Here is an 18,655-nt window from a genome sequence, read left to right as displayed (position 1 = left end):
AGGACAGCTCTTTTTCTTAAGATAAACACAAATTTACAGGTCACCATCTCAGTGTAGACACTGCATTCACACTCAATTTCTAAGTTCAAAACTTAGAAAAAGCACCTATGAAACACTTCCTACATTAACCTAGCAAACTAAAACAGTTTAAAATAAGGCTTTGCTGTCAAAAGCTGGCACAATGTATTGTGTTCAGGACATGTAAATATTTTGTTAATATTCCAGTGTCTTCTGGTGTCATAAACTACTGAACATCTAATAGTTTTATCATCTTAGTATTTTATAATTCACATATAACTGAAAGTTTTAATAGAGAAATGCCAAACTACCTGAAAGCAATTTGAATAATGAGAAAAACACCATGACTACTGGTTTTAAATATATGACAGATGCTCCCCATTTATGCCATTATCTTTCAGTTCAACAAATCTTTTTATACTCCGTCAGATGTTACAATTTTGCTTTACTTATGGATTTAAGACTGCAGACAAAAAAAGTTGAATGCAGAGTAACATTTGACATTGCTCATATGTTTGGACAAGTGATACTGCTTAGCAATCAAACCTTGACCGTACTATTCAGCTGCCAACAAGCCACTCTTCAGATAACATCTGGTAGTTGTATGCTTCATCAGGAAGCTAGAGATGAGCCATAGCAGATGTAGATACTTAGCAAGAAGACTCTATACTAATTTTCTCTACATGAATCACAGCAGAACAAAACACAGCAGTTTTTCCAAATACATTTTCAGATGAACTTGCTCTAAGAGAGATGTGAGGTTTGCTCCAGAGACAGCAGCAACAAACCAAATCCAATCACCCAATCTATCACTCAGAGTGTGGTTGACCTCTAGAGAACCAGATGACTTTTTCTTTTCTCTTCTCTTCCCTTCCTCCAGTCCTTGCCCACTTTCCTCGTTTCCCATTTCACTAGAAATGCCTTGATTTTTCAGGAGGCAGGTAGTCTTTCTCCCATTCTTCTGCCACTGGATTAACCACTTACAGAATGAGAAAAGTGAAAAAAAATCCTTTTTCTTCTTCCTTCCTTACTTTTGTTACTGAATGTATATGGGTGGATTAATATGTCATTATTTTTTAATGGCTTGAAAACAGTAGGTTAAAATCACAGGATGTTTTTACACAGTACTGATGAAGTTTGCAAAATTATCAGTAGAAGTTATGTGTCATTTGAAAGCACTCCTTGCTTCCTCTCTCATCCAAAATGACTGGGTTTAGGCTATGTGTAGAGTTCTCTAGCAGTTCCTTAACAGGATGAGATGAAGAAGGTCTCACTTGTGGTGGGAGAGCTCAGAGTGGAGTAATAACAAGTCCAAATACAAAAAATCCCTATAGCCTCATATACAGTTAGGCTTATCTTTGGCACAGTAGTGACTCAATAATTAATTTCTTCATTACAATCTGTGTGTATGTTTTTTTAAAATTAGATTTCTTATTATGTTTGATGCAGATTTTTATATGCAAACTCCTTACAAGACTGAAAAGAAAGTACCAAGACACGTTAAAATGGAAAGCAGAAAAATGCATCAGCCATCATATCTACCACACACACACACACACACAAAAAGTCCATGGATTTCCTTGTAAGAAATTGTTATACGATCAGATAGGGTTTGTTGGTTTGTTTGTTTGTTGTTTTTTTTTTAAGTTTATAATATTCAGGAAAGAAATAGACAACTGGAAGAATTCAGCTCGGCATGAAAAGTGTATTGCAATCTTCATGAGAGTTAGCAAATGTGATGATCCATGCCATTGTATCCCTCTTTTTTTTTTCTTTTCTAATTGGTTTGATAGTTTAAAACAGATGCATAAAAGGCCAAGAACAGAACAGAGGAATTTGTGTATCCTTTATCAGGGAAAATGTTATTACAACAATCTAAATCTTGAAGTAGAGAAAATTTGAAAGGACTGTAGGAGTTCAGATAGGAAATGTTCCTAATTTACGAAAAATTAACATGCAACATATGCAAGTGGTATAAACCAAGAACAGAATGCATTTAGGTTTTAACTGAAATTACAGGATACTTAAGAGAGTTCTGTAACCACAAGATGAGTATTGGACAGCTGACAATTATGCTAAAAATTATGATGTACATCACAGTTTCAATAGACACACAGGAAACAAAATAGGATATTATTAAATTGTATATAAAACAATCTGAAAAGCAAAGACTTAAATTAGACAAAAAGAGCTACCCAAGACCTATTTTATTTTCTGATCTTTCTACTGTCCATTTTATCTCATGCTAAATACAATACCACTTCTTTTTCAGAGCTTTTCTGCACTTCATTCTTCAGGTAACTCAGCACAACTTGATAATGGACATTTGGTTTCCAGTCTTTTCTTATAAAGCACAAAGAATAAGTGGGACTTTTGGAGGGAAGGTGTGCAAGATACAGAAAACTATATGTCACTTTTATGAAACTGTCTGTGCTGCTAGATGTGCACAGTGTAGCAACAATGCAGCTGGGATAGTCTCCCTGTTTCTGCACCCTCTCCAGTCTCTAAGGTATGTGTTTATTTATTTCCTCTTTTTTCCTTTGTCTGCATCAATGTTTAAAGAATTCATTGTTCTGACCACAAAGACCAGGCAAGAGTCTGAGTTGATAAGAACAATAATCAAATCAAAAAGTATAATCGTAACAAGTTTTTACCTGATATAAGATACCTATATTAGGTTTGTCTGGCCAGGTTTTAGTAGCTGCCAGAAGCTTCCCTCATGTCCTGGGGACAGAGGGCAGAGTCAATATCAGCTGGTTCCAGGACAGACCTGCTGCTGGCCAAGGCTGAGCCAATCAGGAATGATAGTAGCACCTCTATTGTAACATATTTAGGAAGGGGAAAAAAAGAATTTGTTGGGAAGATGAAAATTGCAGCCAGAGAAGAGCAGAGTGAGAACATGTGAACAACTCTGCAGATACCAAGTCAGTGGAGAAGGAGGGGCAGGAGGTGCTCCAGGCACTGGAGCTGAAGTTCTGCTGCAGCCCATGGTGAAGGCCATGGTGGAGCAGCTGTGCCCCTGCAGCTCATAGAGGACCACAAGGGTGCAGAGATCCATCTGCAGTCCACGGAGATCCACACTGGAGGAGGTGGATGCCCAAAGGAGGCTGTGACCCCGTGGGATGCCCATTCCAGAGCAGAGTCCTGGCAGTGACCTGCAGACCCGAGAAGAGAGGAGTTCACTGAAGCAAATTTCCCTGGCAGGACTTGTGGACTTGTGGGGAAACCATGCTGGAGCAGCCTGTGTCTGAAGGACTGCACCCCATGGAAAAGTGACAGCACTTTGTGAAGAACTGTTGCCCGTGGGATGGACTCATGTTGGAGAAGTTCAAGAAGGACTGTTTCCCATGGGAGGGACCCCACAGGAGCAGGGAAAGGACTCCCCTCCCTGAGCAGTGGCAGATACAAATAACCATAACCCCTATTCCCCATCTCCCTGCACCACTGGGGAGGGAGGAGGTACAACTTGGGAAGGAGGGGTGGGGAGAAGGTGTTTTTAAGATTTACTTTTCATTATCCTGATGTATTAGTAATAAAGTTAATAAATATCCCCACTTCAAGGCTGGTTTGACCGTGACTGTAATCAGTAAGTGATCTCTCCTAGTCCTTATCTCAATTCATGAATTCTATGTTGTATTTTCTCTCATCTGTCCAGTTGCAGAGGGGAGTGAGAGGCTTTAGTGAGTACCTGGTGTCCCAGACAGGGTCAAGTCAAAGCAGGTACCGTGATATTGTTTGAAGATGACATGGACAAGTCAAACTCAGTGAACAAGAGAGATATGCTGAATTTACTACACTCTGCACAAGAGAGAGATGCAGAATTTACTGCATTCTTCTTGGAAACAGAATTACATCTCATTCTCAAATTAGTATAGGACAGACAAGGGAGCAGACAAGAATTAGGCAGCTGCTAGGGAAGGAGAGGGGAAATGAGAAAAGTATATAAAGAAGTGAGGAAACAGAGGCACAATAAGATGACTTAAAGGAACTGACAGTAAGAAAGCAGTAAATTAATAAAATTATCTGAGGTCAAAAAAAGGGAAGTTAGTTAGGCAGGTTATAAACAAAGGCAGTTAGAAAGATGGTGGAAAAGAGGTCACAGCTGAGATGCCACTGAGCAAGAACAGAAAAAGGGACGATTCCCAAATACAGACTGAGAATGGTGTGGAGAGCACTGAGGATTAATCAGTAAATACAAGATGCCTTGATAATCAGTTCCTTCAAACAGAAATAAATGAAATATTCAGATCAGACTTCTGTGTTTTGTACAAACATGAGAAATAAAAGCAAAATCCTTCAAGTCAGCAAACAGCTTTTACATGTGAACAAGCAAAGAGTACACCAGCTTTGTACAGTTACTGCACATACCACTAGACCATCAATCATGATCAGCATATGATGTAAATTTAGTTAAAATTCAGATAGCTGGAACCCAGTTTTTCTATGTTATAATATTGTACTTCATGGTATATTATAATAATGTATTTCATACTATATTTTGTTCCCCAATGATTTGAAAATCCGTGCATCGTATTCTTACGGAATAATGCAATTATTTTCTTACTCGAATTGCTGTCTGTTCATGATAAACAAAAGATTAATTTCTTTGCCCTCAAATGAACTTATTCTTTTCATCAAACATTGTATTACAAAAAGAGTTACTATTCTAATATTATTTTCTTGAAAATACAGTAGTAATTACCTTTTATTTCAAACAGCAAGGAACACCTGAGAAAGTAACAAAAAGAAATACATAAGCACAATAGGATAAAACATGTCTATAAAGAAGAATTATCCAGCAGGGTAAATTACATCATTTCAAGCTATTTATAAGACTTCTTTTTTTCCTTTCATTTTTAGTGGATTTTTTCTTGAAAGAGAAAAAAAAAGCCTTTAGCACCTTGCCATGCTGGCAGAGGGCAGACTTTGTGAGAAATTATTTCATTCACCTCTTAGCCAAAATGTGTTAGTTTTGGCTTTGGTTTTAGGTAGGCCTCAATTTAGCAGGCTCAGAAAATCCACAGATTAGGAGAGACAGATGTCACCTGACTTAAGCAACCAAAGAAATATTTCATACCAGATGACACAAACCTGAGATCTGAATACAGGAGCAGGAAGTGTTTTCTCAGTTGCCATCATGTCTGCAGTAGAGCAGGACACGCTGCTGCTGTCCAGCTGTGCTGTGCTATGCTGTGGCTACTGCTACTTTGCATTTTGTTTGAGTTCAGGGAAGTAGAAACATTTGATTTTTATTCTTTCTTTCTGTTGTTTGCTGGGTGAAACTGAGAAATTCCTCTTACTTGTCTCAGATTTGCGTCATCTGGTATGAAATATTTCTTTGGTTGCTTAAATCAGGTGATACCTGTCTCTCCTAATCTATGTAGATTCTCTGAGCCTGCTAATTTGAGGCCTGATAAAACTACCACAATGTTGAAATCTCCATGGATTGCCACTCAATGCTGTAAATTCTTAGAAGAGAAAACCACACAAGTTGGGGCTGACTATAAGGAATTCTTTCATTCTTACATTTTAACCTTGAAATCAGTAGGGGTTTCACCATTGCCTTCAAAGGGAGCAAAGCTAAACATTTTCAAGTGAATGACCTAAGATTATTGTAAAATTACGTACACGAGCTATCTTGGAAAGAAGAATTAGGAATTACACATAGCACAACAAGACTAATTTGCTTAGCATCTTCCAAGTGCTCCTGTTCTGCTTGGTGTTAATTGGAGACTATGTATTTATCCATTTTTTTTTACATCTTTGTCATTCCAAAACCACTTTTCCTTATCATTACCAACGTAGTCTTGTCATATTGGAAGACAGCACAGCACTAGGTAGTACTAATTTGTCCAGAGAAATTAGTGGGGGTTTTTTTTCACCACATCTAGGTCCAACCTTATTACCTTGGCTGAAGTCAAGAGTGGATCAGCACTTTTTACTATCAATCCCTATAGATCTTCCATCTACATTGCATTGACATAGGTTTACTGAATTCAGTTCTGTATGTTTTAAGGAGACAAATCATTACATCTGCTAAAAAATATTAGCATTTGCTGAACATAATAATAGTATCTGAAATTAACATACACTTCCAGTGTTTGCCAAGGACAGTTCCATATGAGGGTGGATTTAATCATCAGAAGCAAATCTCAAAAATGGACTTTAAACATATGAAAACAGCTATAAAGATTTAGCACACAGACATACCGACAATAAGATGGAAAGCCCCAAAGCTTTATGATATTAAGATTTTATGATTAGAATACCATACATAATACAGAAGACAAGTTATAGATGGTTTTCTGAGGTTCAGTCTAAAATACATAACCACATTCAGAATACCTCAAAGTCAGTACAGGTCAAAGAGTGAGCAGAGTCTTTCAAAGACTAACTTATGAGATCAAATAACATATATAAAAGGTGATAAAAATATGATCAATAGATACAGATATTTCACAGTGAGTCTGGGGGTGACAAGGTAGGTGAGAAAATTTTCCTCACTAAGCTGCTGATGACCGATTTATGGAGTAAAAAGGACAGCTCCCAGTGTGCCAGAGACATTGTATCTCAGGAGAGTTACGGAACTAGAGCTTGGATAAGTGACAGTAATATACTCCTGAGAGGTATAAATGTGACTGTGACCCCTGCAGACACCCCACCCTGCCCCAACCCACCCCGAAAAAAAAATGGTGCTAAAAGTTGGTGTAATCTGATGAATGCAATCTGAGATGAAAGGCAAAAAAAGCAGTGCCCTTGACAACACAGCTCAGGAAATCTGCTACTAGTCAGCTGGAGAGAAGGAGGGAGGCTTTTGAGATTTCAAATTTTTAGCAACAAATAGCTAATTTTTCTTTTGCTGCTCTTGTTTGTTGTTGTTTCTTTTTTTTGTATATTTCAAACTATAACTTATTTTTATGTGATAAATAAATATTTCTGTTTATATTTGTCTTAAACTAAAAGCAATTTCGAGGTAGTCAACATCAAAGAACTGTAGTGAAAACAATTATGATTTTAACACAGGATGTAAAACATCACTGTAGTGAGCCATCTAAGTTGTCAGCATAAGCCAACATAGTTCTACAAGCTACAGCTGTCTGATGGCTACCTCGCATTATTCCTCTGATGAGCTGACAGCCCCCGGCTTCCCAGTGATCCTCCACCTGTAAACTGAGCCCTGCAGCTCCCAGGATGCTCTGTGAGATGCTGCAAACCATGACAGTGAGCAGAAAATAGGTCAAGTGGTTCAAAAATGCTATTTTATACATGAAAGGAGCAAGGTGCACCTAGACTCTTCTGCAACAAATAAGCCAGGGATAAACAACTAGAAGCTACCACCTTCTTCACAGATATTCCTACTTCTCTTGATTTCTCCTTATACTCACAGGGGTATGCAGTGGACAAAGAAATGCTTTCCTCCCCAAAAAAGGCTTTTTAAATTCCAGGTTTTAAACAAGTGTTGGGGAGTTGAGTTACTCTCTGATTTAAAGCAGTTTGTATTTTACTCTTCTGGCTTTTCTCCATATGATCACATCCTGGACACTTGACAATACTTTTTTCATATTTTATCAGCAGGATGACAAGAAATGATGCTGGAGAAGAACACTGGCAGCAGTGAGGATGCAGTATCAGAGAAGTGAAAGCAAGAGAGTGAGAAGGCACTCAAGGTGCATTGCTCCCAGTTCTAATGGCAAGTGTGCCCTGAGCTGGTCATGATGGAAGAGAAAGGCAAACCTGCAGCTGTTCTCTCTGCACCCCCACCAGCTGCTCCAAACATATCAAGGGTAGAGAAACCAGAGAGAAGGGTGAGCAGCTGGCTGACAGCTGTAGAGCTCTCAGGAGGACATACATCAGTCCAGCTCCAGCTGTCCACCACTCTGCAACTCACAGTCTGGGAGAACTGCCCCAGGACTGCAATGTCAGAGACATTGGCCCTCAGGTTTTGGCTCAGCCCACCCACAGGGTCCGCAAACACAGTGGCAGCATAGCAAGGGCCAGCAAAGAAGGAAAGCAGAGATCTGCAGGCCCTTGGCCCTGTGTATTGAAGACAAGTGTAGCTTATCAGTCCCTGAAAATTATGTTTGACAGAAGTCTTGCTGCAAGACATCAGAGCAATCGTCCTCATTACCAGATACTTCCTAGGGGAGTGGCAGGCTGGACACAGAAGAAGGAAAGACTGAGTGTTTGTTAGAAGCCTTGAAGGGTAAGAAGGGGCAGAGCTGTACCTGACTGAAATAAGCTATGAGGCCTGATGGGATTCATCTAAGAATTCTCAAAGAGCAAGCTGATGTCATCACAAAACCTCTCTTGATTTTTGAGCAGTCAGGAATCTGGAGAGGTCCCAATTGACTGGAAGCTGGCCAACGTTGTCCTCATTTTCAAAAGCAGGGCAAGATGGAGGACCCCAGAAACTACAGGCCTATCAGTTTCATTTCAATGTCTGGTAAAGTAATGGAGAAGATTATTCCAGGAATTTTTGAAATACACTTGAAAGACAGTGCAATCATTGGTCACAGACAGCACAGTTTCATGAGAGGAAAGTCCTGCTTATCAAACCTGATTTCCTTTTATGACAAGACAACCCACCTAGCTGATCAAGGGAAGGCACTTGATGTAATTTTTTTGCATTTCAGTAAAGCTTTCCGCCAGGCTCCATCTTAGGCCCTGTGCACTTCAACATCTTCATAAATGCTTTGGACACAGGACTGGAAAGGATAGTGAGCAAGTTTGCAGCTGACACAAAACTAGCAGGATCTGTTGACTCCCTTGAAGGCAGGGAAGCTCTGCAGAGAGACCTGGGAAAATCAGAGGGCTGGCCAACCACACAAAGTTCAACAATGGGAAGTGCTGGATTCTGCACCTGGGATGGGACAATCCTGGATATGCAGACAGACTGGGGAATGAGATGCTGGAAAGCAGTGTCATGGAAAGGGACCTGGGGGTCCTGATCAATGGCAAATTGAATGAGTCAGCAGTGTCCTGGCAGCCAAGAGGGCCAATCATGTCCTGGGGGGCATAAGGAAAACCATCGCCAGTCAATTGAGAGAGGGGATTGTCCTGCTCTGCTCTGTACTGGGGTGGCCTCACCTTGAATATTGTGTGCAGTTTTGGGCACCACAATATAAGAAAGGCATTAAGCTCTTAAAGAGTGTTCAAAGAAGGCCAATTAAGATTGTGAAGGGCCTTGAGGAGAAGCCATATGAGGAGTGTCTGAGGTCACTTGGTCTGTTCAGCCTGGAAAAGAGAAGACTGATGGGAGACCTCAGTGCAGTTGCAATTTCCTTGTGAGGGGAAGAGGAGGGGCAGACACTGATCTCCCCTCTGTAGTGACCAGTGACGGGACCCAAGGAAATGGCCTGAAGGTTTGTCAGGGGAGGTTGAGGGTTATTAGAAAGAGGTTCTTCACCCAGAGGGTGTTTGGACACTGGAACTGGTTCCCCAGGGAAGTGGGCACAACATCAAGCCTGCCAGATTTCAAGAAATGTTTGGACAATACTCTCAGACACATGGTGTGACTCTTGGGGATGGTCCTGTGCAGGGCCAGGAATTGGACTTGATGATCCTTGTGGGTCCTTTCCAACTCAGCTTATTCTGTGGGATTCTGTGAGATCAGAGCTGGACAGGACAGGAGTACCGTAGCTGAGAAGCTGCAGCAGCAGTGTCTATCCTGGTTGAAAAACTTTTCTTTCTCTTCAATGAAAATTTGAGGGAGAGGAGACCAGGGGTTTGACAGCAGTGAGGTAAAGATAATGCTGCTTTGACATGTATTACCCTGAGATAAAGTCTGCCTTACACATAGCAATTGACTTTTTCTTTCCCAAGCATCATTTTCCCAATGTCTTTTAAAAATATCTTCCATGATCCCTAACCTTGATGTCCTCATTGTGATCTTTTACTGGTTTGGTGCCTTTGAGTTGCATTTTTATTTGTATCCTGTTATCCCTCAACCAAAGAAGGGCACAGCTCCTTCAGCTTAGCTGATCTGGCCTCTCACTGTGTGGCTGTGTACCAAGAAGGACACTCGTGGAATATTCCTGCTGATTAGTACATTATGTTAGTAACATGCTTTTCTGAAAATGAGCATCTCTACAGTTAATTACCTGTATCTCTTTGGGCCTTTTTATAAATATTCATACACATAAATTATAAAGGAAACTTTTAAACAAAATCTGAGGAAAAAATCTCTTGTGTAACTTGCTGAAACAGTAGGTTTGTTGTGCACAGAGGATTTGCTGGCAAATGCACACAGGCTACTGTTTGAATAGGTAATGTCATGGTCCATGTACTGCTCTCAGATGACCCAATTGTACTTATTCCCTTGTAGGAACACCACAACTAACATCAGTGTTCGTTTATAGAGTATGAAGCATTCATGAAGGAAATCAGTGTGACATCTACAGCCAGACTATATTCCTTTCAGTTTCTGTTTAGATCTACATCTGAAAGGAATAATAACCCATCAAAGAAGACAATTTAACTATAACAGTACTGAAGTTTTGAAAGGCAGCACAAAGACTCTCTAACTCTCTATGGCATTGCAGCTCTCTGTTGATAAACTAGATAAGGAAAGTTTAGGGTTTTTTTCAGATGATCCATGTTATTTCAGATGATCCATGTTATTTAACTGCATCTGAGAGATGGAGATGAGATGTTCACAAGTAAGATTTACATATCAATGGTTGGCTGTAAACTAGACAAATAACTGACACCAAAGTTTCACATGAAAATGGTATTAAGGTATATGTCCACATTGAGATGTCAAGAAGAGTACTGAAGAACTAAATCACATTTTACAGAGATCATATATTATTACCAACAAGACATTATTTTCAAGAAGCTGAAAGCAAAAAAAATCGAGCTATTTATAGAAGATATAGTATACATAATCACAGAAATTAATATATAAATCATAATCTATGGAAAGGTGTACAAACAAAGATTGTGAAGCTGCTATTCTACTGAAAATTTCTCTCCTGAGTCAGCCACACAACTGGAGGAAAAATAATTAAAAAAAAAGTTTAACTTGAATTCAAGTGAAATTGTAAATTATAATTTTCCCACTTTACTGTGATCAGTATTTTCCATTTCATGGATATGATCTGCTCCACAAGAAAAGCATACTGGGCTTGTAAGTCTTGATGGTATAAACTTTCTAACTCTTGTTCTGAAGCATACATGGGTGCACATCTTCCATGAAATTTATGAAATTTTTGGTTCTCTAACCTTAAGGAACACAATGTAAATGTCTAGGGAAATTTTACTGAGCACCTGTGGGGATTCTAGTGGGTGCTGTCCCTCTACAGTCCTTCTTCCTTGCATGTCACCAATACTGACACATGCAATCAAGTACCTGCAGCACGTAAAGAGCAACGGAGAACCAGTTGTGCTGTCATGCTGCCAGAGCTTTAGCAGAACTCCCAAACTGATGGATTTTAAGGTATCACATAGTGTTGCAACCTGTCCCATTCAGATGCCCCATAAGCTTACTGAATTCAGAGCCCCATCAGACAGTTATACATCTCTGCCCTAAAACACAGCACCACAACCTCCCTTTTGATTCTGCGCAGAGGTATTATGGCTGCAGTCAGTCAAGAAAGCAGCCACCTCACCAGCCAGCCCACCTTCTCCCTAATGTTTCAGGCTGACAAAGGCCATATGTAAATTTACCTGAGACATATACACAGCTACGCGTGAATACAAGGCACCAGATGCATGCATCTTACAGTCCTTTCATGTGTTGGACCATGAAGGAAGGGTACAGAGCTATAAAACGTAACTCATTTCTGCATAGAGAGGACTGCTGTGAATTGGATACAGCTTCTCCTGCTGCAGCCATGAAAACATAGAGTAATATGAGAAATGTCATCAGTGGGAATATCTGTCTCATTCCACAGTATTTTGTGGAAGTAACCTGGGTACAAAACATGAAAATCATGTGCACGAGGAACATTATCTGTACCTTTACAGAAAAATGGCATAGCAATCAGCTTCAACAATATCTTTGAATCTCTGAACTACTTGAACAGATTTGGAGAAGCTTTAATTTCCTGAAAACACAGAGGCTGTTTAAACAGCCAAGTGTTTTAAGCAAAAACCCTTATGTGTAAAAACAATGAAAACACCTGTAAATTGTGTAACTTGAGTTTCCGTCTTTATTTTTTCTTGTTAGTTTCAAATGAAGAAAAAATCATTACCTATTTCCAAAGTAATTTAATGTTTTTAATATATGCTCTGTTCCTATAAAATATATGAACACCTTCAACAGTGGATTACTATTGTTGCTTATTTGCCACCCATCTAAAATACTAGCTATGTTACTGGAAAAATAAACCGTTGTTAACACAAAATATAGATTGTTATGATATATTTTATTGAGGAAGCACCAGGAAACACTACTCTTTCATTCACATCTTATTTCTCACATGCTTAGCTCCCTTCAATTCACAAACACTGGGAGAAAAACACAAAACACAATATAAACCATTACATTTGCATTGCATTTCTTTTCGCCCTATGCCTGACATTGCTGGTATCTTTAAACCTGCATAAATTAATTTGCTTTCATGAATTAGTGTTGTTTACAGTGTTAAGTAAGAATGTTTTATCTGATGGGATAGAAGTCGTTACCACATGAACAAAACAAAGGTTCATAACCTTAAGCACAGAGAAACAATATCAAAAAAAGAATTTTCTACCTGACTAGAAAATAATTAACAGCCCTTGATAAGAATCATGAATGATGTCCAGAAAACATTGGGAGAAATATAAGAAGGAAAACAAAATCCAAAAACAAACAAAAAGACATGGAAAAATCCGAGTAAGGGACTAAAAAACATATGAGTGAGAACCTGTTTTCAAAAGGCTTCATCAGAACTGCAGGATCGGGCTATTAATGAAAAAGAGATGATTAGAAAGAGACCTTCAGGAAAGAAAAGACTTTTGAGTAATCTCGTCTACAAGTGGGTCCATGTGTTGGGAAAATATTTTCTACATTAGATCACTAAACTCAGACTTTTTATGATGCCATTTTTATAAAATTGAAGGAGTTAGTTTGTTCTGCGTAAAACAATCTTGTTATTAGATCATGCAATAATAACTGCAACATTTTTAAAGAAAAGAAAATCTCATATACTCAAATACATGGACAATTATTTCATTAGAATATATTAGCTTGGAAGGCATGCTTGGAAGTATTATGTGCAGTAGACTAGAGTCAGGATAATACTAAATCCAGTAAGTTATTGCAGGAAACATAAGGCAGGAATGCTAACCTGTACTGCTGAGGGTATTAGGTAGAGTTTGTACTACATATGAAATCTTGAGAAGTTTCATAACTGATAAAATTAATCCTCACTGTTTGTTCTTATAAAATCGTTCTTATTTATTTCATTGGTTTTTAAATCAAAGCCTTTTAAAACCAAAGCACTAAAATGGAATGTACAATCAAGAATGGTCTTACTGTATGCTGTCTCTTGTGTGAAATTCCCACTGACATAAGAAAGATCTGGGTGCATGAGGAGAGCAAGGTCAGGCTTTGTAATAATCAAAGAGGCAGAGATATTACCATGGCACCAGTTGTGCACTGTACCAATTACACTACATAATTGATCGTAAGTGAAAATATCTAACTTTTTGGTAAAACAAGCAGCAACTCCTACAACACAACCTTGTGGTCTATTGCATTTTCAAACAGACACTTAATTTTAAAACATAATTACAAAAGCCTGAATTAGTGTCTAGTAAAGTGTAATAAAAATGTTTCCACTGACTAGTAGGTTTTAGGTCCAGTATGAGGTTTCTCAAATGGCTTACTGAAGAGACTTCCACTCTGAATATGTTATTGAAGCCTAGCAAGCACAGATAATGTCATGGGGATATGCAAAATTAAAAGCTATGTTAAGATAAAGGTGCAAATAACACAGTAGAGAAGGACCAGAGGTTAAAGACACCCCTTGGGTTGGGCAACTGGTATCTAAGTAGGCAGAGAAAAGGTTCCTGATATGGAGGACCTACTCACCTTGGCCTGAGAATAAGGAGATCTATGGGATTAGAGGAACAGTTTGGTCTCCAGATCTGTCCAGGGCACACCTTGACACTTCATGGACCAGGTTCTGTGTATCCACAGCAGTCACACTTTTCCACTTGGTACGCTTGGTACAGCTGACAGCCACCTGAAACACATTCTGAAATCACCTTTCCAGACCATGTGAGTCTCTGCAAATGACACCTAAAATGTGTTTCACACCCAGGATGCCAGACAGATGATGAGAAGTTGGCTTGGCCATGGTCTGGATGTCATCTTGCAGTGGCATTTAGTGCTTTTTTCCTCAAATCTTTTACTATCACCTTTCCTGACCACTAATATTGTCTCAGTGAGGGAGAGAGAAATCATCATGTTAAATGACAGAAAATGTGTTCCTAAAGATAGTGCAACCATGAAAGGAAGGCCAAAGTCTTCATCTTTCCAAGAAAATGAAGATGTGTGCCCTGGGACCCTGTGAAGATCAGTGATGGTAGCAGTGATATACTTAACATATTTGGCCTTCTGGCACCTGCCCTAAATCATAGTCTCTCCTCAATTCTAGGATCAGGTGCATCAGGCAAACCTGGCAAATGGAGCAGCACAGGTAAAGTCTCATAGGGGAAATCTATTGCTAGGACAGAGGGAGACTATGATGCTGCTAAAATCTGAAATAGAGGTAACACAGGAAGGAAGATGGGTCAGGGACTATGAGTGTGTCTTCTTTCCAAGGCCTGAGTCTTGTCAAATCAGTAAAGAGCTGCTGCACTAGGTTTAAGTATTTCTGGGCACATTGCAAGTGCTCTGAAGGTTATATAAGCATTCCCAGGGCAGTCCAAGACTGTCTTAGCAGACTGAAGCTGTGGACATAAGGGCTCACACAGAGTTGTTCTCCTGAGTCCAGGGGCAATAAAGCTTTAAATAGAAATAGTGTAGAGGGAATTTATAGCATTTGATCATTTTTTACAAGGAGTGTGTCACATGCATTTCTTTAAGTCTGGTAGGAAAAGCTGTAGCACAAGTTTTTCATTCACTACACTGCTCAGAAAATATACAATTAGAAAACAAATCCAAGAGGAATATGTTCAGTTATAGTTTAATGAGCACTGCAGAGATTTCAGGACACACTCAAGCAAACCACTGAAAAAACCATATAAAATATATATATGTGTGTGTGTGTGTGTTTGTGTGTGTGTGTGTATTAAGCTAAAACAATAATATTCATCTGCCCAATTTGAAAAAAGTTTATAAACTAGTTTATGAAACTGTACTTTCAAATTTTTGCTGGCCATGTTGGCAAGAAGGTGATTCTTGATCCTGGAAAGGTTTGTATGTGGTTTAAAGGAGAGCAAGTAATTATTTCAAAGCAAAATAAAAATCAAGACAGAACAATTGTGTTTAAATATATCATATCATATTCTGTACAAATACAGTAGCAAAAAAAAAAAAGAGGACCCAGAATGCAAATTCCTCATTACAAAGTATACATAAGGAAAAGATTAAGAAGGAAGTAAAAATGGATTTAAATATAGCTGCCACAACAAATTCTAATTATAATGTGTTAGTGTTAATCTCTCTGGCATAGTAAAGACTTGCTCACTGAAACAACAATTTTCGTTGTCAAATATTGATCACTGGTGTCATCTTCTTGAAGTTTATTTAAAATATGTTGTCAATCACCTTTTTTTGCAGTAGTACAAGTTTTAGTCAAATATCAGTTGGTATTTTTTTCCCCTGGCAATTAAAAAATTCCATTTCCAATATCCATTCTGGCAAACCATCACAGCACCATTAAGCTTCATAAATAGTTTGCGCTTGGGCTGAAAGTCACCTCTATAGAGACAATTTCACGAAAAGAAACTACCAGTTCCTGGCACCCTGATATTTGGGCAAAACCCACAGCTGCTAGACTAGATCACCTTTAAAATTTCATTAGCATTCATGAAAATAAAGACACAAACAAAAAATCTATTAATTTCCTGAAATTCATGTTTGGAGAGCATTTATACAATTAGAGATCTGACCACTAACTTCAAGTAGTTTCAAGTCTGAGGGGAAAAAAAAGGGAGGGTGTGTGCCACACTGTAAATACACAGGGAAGGAGAAAAATATTGATATGAAAGATAAATTAGGAAAAAATGAGTGTTACCTTTTGTATGAAAACTTAAGGAAGCATAAGAAAGAAGCCATATCTCAGCCTTACCAGCTTCAGTATTTTGACATCAGACAACATGTCTATACAGAGAGCGCAAGACTCAGATTTTCTTTTCTGCTTAATTTCCAAATAGATCCAAGGGGATTTTTTTAAGACTGGCATTTTGTTATGGAGAACTGTAGCTGATGGTCATTCTAGGAATAGGATAAAAGGTAGCCTGGTAGGGCTTGGGATACAGTGCCAGTTCATAGAAACTGGAAAATTTTCTAGAAACTTCTATATTTAAGTCAACCTCTTTTTCTTTTTTTTGGAAAAGCTTTCACGTCTCGAAATAGATCTCTTCATCAAAACACGACAAAACATAGAACAGACAATGGGGCGGCCATTAATAGATGACTTGGCTGCAAGAGGAGCATGTCCTATCAAAAGCCTGCCAGGTTTCCAGCCAGCTTGGCTGGTGACCTGAAAGGGAACAAAACTTGCAGTGTCTGCAGGCAGTCTTGCCATCTGGATTGCCTCCACATCACAAATCCTGAGGTCTCTAGGGATTGCAGTTCCAGGAAAGCACTGTCACAGAGGCATCTTGCAGGTCACTGTCTCAAGAATTTCCCTGTGCTGGAGGTCCTGACTCCCAAGAGATGACACTAAGCAAGTGGCCTGGGAGAATAAGACAAGGACTGAGACAAAAAACTTAGGTCATGAGTTTGCAACTTCCTATAGAAATTGAACAAATAATCTTATTCCTAAATAATTTTTCCCTTTTGTGTAGTGCTTGTTTCTGAAAGGTGTCTTTTTTTTTTTAGAAGAATTTCATGGAAAATAAAAATTCTAGTAGATTATTCTAATTATAATCTAATACAAGGTAAATATTACCTTAAACATTCATATTGTATTCCTTCCAGTATCAGTGTGAAAAAGATGGAAGATCATGACAGACAGATAAGGAAATTTTATTTGCCTGAATAATACTTCTGTTCTTCATTTGATGAAACAATAGGAAATTATGCTAAGGCTAATATACAAATATTTAGAAAACTGTCTGACAATCAAGGGCTTACTTTTCACTAGAGATCACCTACTGCCTAACACTAGCCCCATGCTTCCCATTTAGGATACAAACATTACAGTCAAAGGCTCTTTTCCTGGGTAAACAACCTTTTCTGGAGAATGGCTGCAAAATGGACATATCTCCTCATTAATGTTTCTTGGATTTCTCTTCTTTTTAAAATTTAGTGATTGCTTCTGCTAAAGCGTCCCTAGCCCAGCTTTTTAGCTTTTATGTCTATTAAGGAAATTAAAAGCTGCAGTAGTCATTTTGTGCTCTTACAAATTCTCTCCAGCCTGTTGATTTTCCTACTCTTCCTCACTTCTTCAACAGGATAATAGGTGTGTGAAAGCCTATGGTGTTCTCATACACAATATGCAAGTCTGTTCAAACTGGAAGCTGACATGTTTATTTTCTGATTTATATCACTTTCAGACTCAAGTGAAATCACACATTTAAATGAAAATCGCTGCAAAACTGGAGATAGGGTTTAACTGAAACTTGGAAGAGTGCACATGTCCCTTCTACAAGCTGCCTGAGGCCTTTTTTTCCCGCTGTATCCCATCAGATGCTTAAGCTTACAGTCTGTTTGCACATCCATTAAAGTTTTATTTTTGCCTGGTAATGATTTCCCCACATGCATGGGCCTCCAAAAGTATGTTCAAGGTTATAAAAAGATCCTTCTGCTTTCAGTGAAAGAATATTCATAAAGAACAAACACTGAGTAGCAGAAGAATGAGAAAAATACACTTCAGCACTACAGAAGTTGGTTATTGTTAAACATTGTTAATTATATCCATTTCAAATGGGGCCTCAAAAAGTGATCAAAGCCTCAGTGTATCAAAGACTGTAAGCACAGTAGAGAGACCATTCTTTACCCTGAGGTGCAAGGTGTTCGTGTCCAAAGATAAGATTGTGCTAGATGTCATAAACACAGCAAAAGGGTGAAAGAGTGAAACTAAACTGAGCATGATAAGCTTCAACCACAGCAGACCACCTGCTTCCAACCGCTCCATGCCCAAATCAAATCAGCTTTGGGTCTCTGCCTATTTCTAAAATTTAACTTACATTGTCCGCGTTCTACAGCCAGCAGACAGTGCAGCACCAAGTGTTAACTACCACACAGCTATGAGGTTTTAGCAAGTGGGATCCTCTGAGCTGACATGGTCATTCCCTCTTTTTAGCTTATTTTCTTTGCCAGGACCTGCTGCCAACCTGCCAGAAGCCGGCTGTTTCATCCATGCTACAGAGCCAGTTGCCAAACAGCTGTCATGCCAAACAGTATTCAAAACTCTGCTGCCAGCAAGTTAACTATTCAAGTATTTTAAAGTGTGGGAAGGGTGATTTAAAACTATGCAAATGTAGGAACATACACACTTGTGTTTCCACTGGATTTATCATGCTTCTCAGATGCTTG

The 18,655-nt window shown here is 38.8% G+C and overlaps 1 protein-coding gene across 3 annotated transcripts in view; it reads right to left on the bottom strand.

Moving 5' to 3' along the window:
- The window catches only part of MYO16 (myosin XVI), a 379,293-nt gene that overhangs the window by 302,682 nt on the left and 57,956 nt on the right, over positions 1-18,655 (bottom strand). The window contains exon 2 of one of the 3 annotated variants that reach the window (XM_071566752.1): positions 14,036-14,189. The exons of the other annotated variants lie outside the window; for them this stretch is intronic. The gene's annotated coding sequence lies outside the window, so the exon portion shown is untranslated. The remainder of the gene's footprint in view (positions 1-14,035; positions 14,190-18,655) is intronic. 3 annotated transcript variants of the gene reach the window in all.

The sequence above is a fragment of the Pithys albifrons genome, chromosome 1 (assembly GCF_047495875.1).
Source record: "Pithys albifrons albifrons isolate INPA30051 chromosome 1, PitAlb_v1, whole genome shotgun sequence".
In the NCBI taxonomy this organism is placed as follows: Eukaryota; Metazoa; Chordata; class Aves; order Passeriformes; family Thamnophilidae; genus Pithys; species Pithys albifrons.
The sequence above is the reverse complement of the archived record's forward strand: the minus strand, read 5'-3'. Positions and strand labels throughout refer to the sequence as shown.